Source organism: Chrysemys picta, unplaced genomic scaffold, assembly GCF_011386835.1.
Source record: "Chrysemys picta bellii isolate R12L10 unplaced genomic scaffold, ASM1138683v2 scaf648, whole genome shotgun sequence".
Taxonomy (NCBI): domain Eukaryota; kingdom Metazoa; phylum Chordata; order Testudines; family Emydidae; genus Chrysemys; species Chrysemys picta.
Window position 1 is genome coordinate 32,501 of NW_027053355.1, and position 3,349 is coordinate 35,849.

General features: G+C 57.8%; 1 long non-coding RNA gene across 1 annotated transcript in view; it reads left to right on the plus strand.

Moving 5' to 3' along the window:
• Positions 1 to 1,440, plus strand: part of LOC135979093 (uncharacterized) — a 6,054-nt gene extending 4,614 nt beyond the window's left edge. The window contains exons 4-5 of the long non-coding RNA XR_010596418.1: positions 915 to 966; positions 1,361 to 1,440. This is a non-coding gene — a long non-coding RNA (uncharacterized LOC135979093). The remainder of the gene's footprint in view (positions 1 to 914; positions 967 to 1,360) is intronic.
• Positions 1,441 to 3,349: the final 1,909 nt, after the last annotated feature.

Here is a 3,349-nt window from a genome sequence, read left to right on the forward strand (position 1 = left end):
GAACTATTTCTGTGCTACAGGGGTCCCTTTGCGAACACAGCAGCCATCTCCATACAGCAGCTAACAAAAAAAAAGCTTCCATGATCCTTAAATCCTGACCCTGTCCCTCTTCCATCCTGCACTGTCCTTTATTACACAAAGGCCTTGTCTACACCTACGTCAGCATGTAGGGTGCGTGTAGCTACACGTGAAAGGCTGTGGTAGGGAGGGCAGCCAGGCTCAGCTTGGGGAGCTGCCGGTGCCATTCTGCACTGCCTCCCCCCACCAGAGCCTTTCCCCACTGGAATCTTTCACTGCCGTGGGGAAAGGCTCTGGCAGCGGGGAAGGGGCAGGACTCTACCCTACTAAATATAGCAGCGTAGACTGGGGAGGCCCTGAATGGGCATGTAGGGTGCATAGCCATAGGGTTCAAGCGTCCCTTTACTTGCCTTAGCCAGTCCTCACCATCTACACTGCTGTTACACCCGTGCTAGCAGGGTCGAAATAGCCCCAAGTGTAGACTTACCCAAAGCAACCACCTCTGTTCCTGGAGTCCTAATTGACTGTGCTTGAAGAGGCTTGGGGATTGCAAAGGAAGGCAGGGTCCAAGTTAACACCCTAGCCCAGCAGCAGCCCCTCTGGTGGGAATTCGTCCTGGGCTCACTGCAAGGAAACAGTTCCCCCTTAGTTAGGACTTTGTATTGTTCTTCCAAAAAAGTAAGGCAGAAACTAGTCATGTAAGCCACTCACCACAGGGTGGCGCTGATGCTCTGCCTCCCCTACGTTTTTCTCCTCTTAGGTCCCTTTGCAGCGAATCAGATTATGTCCGGTCTCTGTGCCCATTGATGCAGTCTGAGTAGCAGGACCCCTTCAGCCCCATGGTGACATGGGCTGTGATGTGTTTGAATGATTAATCCTTCCTCTTCCTATTCCAGGCCAGAAGGGCTGAGGTGCTGTTTCCCGAGGAGCTGTTCCAGGACTAGCGAGGTAAGCACAGACACGGGCCGTGCACTACAGCTCTAGGTACACTCAGGAGCGCCGCCAGTGTTTTTGCGGCCCTAGGTGGCGGAAGGTCCCGTCCCCAAAATACCGACGACAACAGGGGCAGCCGAAGATCCGGCCGCCGCGGTCGCCGCCCCCCAAATGTTAGCGCCCAAGGCAACCGCCTAGGTTGCCTAATGGGTTGTGCTGGCCCTGGGTACACCCCTGTAACCCTAGAGGGGCAGGAAACGTGGTCCTTTCCGGTGGAAACGATGGTTGCTTTAATATGAGTGTAGAGTGTTTAGATGCAAGCTGGATGGATAGAAACAGAGAGTTTGGAAGATCAATATGTATCTGAAGATCATTGTTTTTACTGTGGTTTTTTTCCCCCCTCTCATAGGAGCCTTTCCAAGCGTCACAGAAGGACGGGCCAGAGTTAACATGGCATCGAGTTGTTTGTTGCATAATAAAGCTGCTGCTGATTTCCAAGTGTGTGCGGCCAACTTTCCTCACTGTGCACTAGGCCGCGTGTAGCCATGTGACTGAGATGTCGGCCTTCTCTTTTCTGGAAACTGCACCTTTAATAGTAGAGGAATCTTGCTGGCTGCCAGCATCCTGTCTAGGGTTGCCAGGTGTCCGGTTTTCGACCGGAACACCCGCTTGAAAAGAGACCCTGGCGGCTCCGGTCAGCACTGCTGACTGGGCTGTCAAAAGTCCGGTTGGCGTGAGGCTGGCAGGCTCCCTACCTGGCTTCGAGTGTCTCCCCGCAAGCAGCGACATGTCCCTCGGCTCCTAGATGGAGGGATGGCCGCAGCCCCATGCACAGCCCCCACCCCGAGCGCTGGCTCCTCATCTCCCATTGCCTGGGAGCCGCGGCCAATGGGAGCTGCAGGGGTGGCACCTGAGGGTGGCGACAGCGTGCAGAGCTGCCTGACTGCGCCTCCGCCGAGGAGCCAAGGGACATGTCGCCCTTTCCCTGGAACCAGCTGAGGTAAACACCACCCGGAGCCCGCACTCCAAAACCCCTCCTGCACCCCAACCCCCTGCCCCAGCTCTGAGCCCCCTCCTGCACCCAAGCTTGGGGATTGGTCCTGCTTTGAGCAGGGGGTTGGACTAGATACCTCCTGAGGTCTCTTCCACCCCTGATATTCTATGACTCTATGATTCCCTCCCAGAGTCTGCACCCCCCCCCCCAACATCGCAACACCCTACCCCAGCGCTGAGCCTCCCCTGCACCCCAAGCCCCTCATCCCCAGCCGCACCCCAGAGCCCACACCCCCAGCCGGAGCCCTCACCACCCCCCACATTCCAACTGCCTGCCCCAGCACTGAATCCCTTCCCCCACCCGTCATCCCCAGCCCCATCCCAGAGCCCACACCCCCAGCTGGACCCTCCTCCCGCACCCCAACCCCCTGCCTCAGCCCTGAACCCCAGCCCTCACCCAAACTCTTTCCTGAAACCCCCGTCCCACCCCCCTGCCGCAACTTGGACCCCCTCTGGCACTCCAAACTCCTCGTCACCAGCCCGGAGCCCACACCCCCAGCTGGAGCCCTCACCCTCAGACCCCAACCTCCTGCCCCAGCCTGCATCCACCTCCCACACCCTGAACCCCTCATTTCTGGCCCCAGTCCAGAACCTGCACCCCCACCCCAAAGCCCATGTCCCCTCCCACACCCCAACCCCCTGCCTCAGCCCAGACCCCTCCCACACTCCGAACCTCTCATCCCTGGCCCCACCCCAGAGCCCACACCCCCAGCCGAAGCCCTCACCCCCTCCCACTCCCCAACCACCTGCCCCAGCCCGGTGAAAATGAGGGAGTGGAGTGAGGGTGGGGGAGAGCGAGCGACAGAGGGCGGGGGCAATGGAGTGAGCGGGGGTGGGGCCTCGGAGACGGGGCAGGGCAGGGCAGGGCCTCGGTGATGGGGTGGCAATGGAAGGGGCCTTGGAGAAGGGTTAGGGCAGGGGTGTTCGGTTTTGTGTGATTAGAAAGTCAGCAGCCCTAACGCTGACTTTCGGGGGCAGGGGGCAAAGCCGGGGGGCTGCTGTAGTCTGATCAATGGCTGGAGTTCCAAGTGGTGCCTGTTGGCTCACAGTGGAGCAAGTTCAGCCTTTCCTTTCGAAAACTCAGCCAGGCATTTTGAAGGAGAATCTCAGCTTTCTTCTTCCTTTCTTTCAAGTGAGTCGCTCTAGATTTTATGGTTGTGGGTAAATACTTGAAAATGTGAACTCCAAAGGCTCAAAAACCAGAGAGCAAATCATTTATTGATTTATTAACCTCATGATTTGGGGGACATGACATGATTTTTGAACATGGGGTGTTGGCCCTACTGCCTCTGCGTCTAACCCTTGGCACGGGGAAAGGTACTTCCTCCTCGTGGGTTGCCAATTT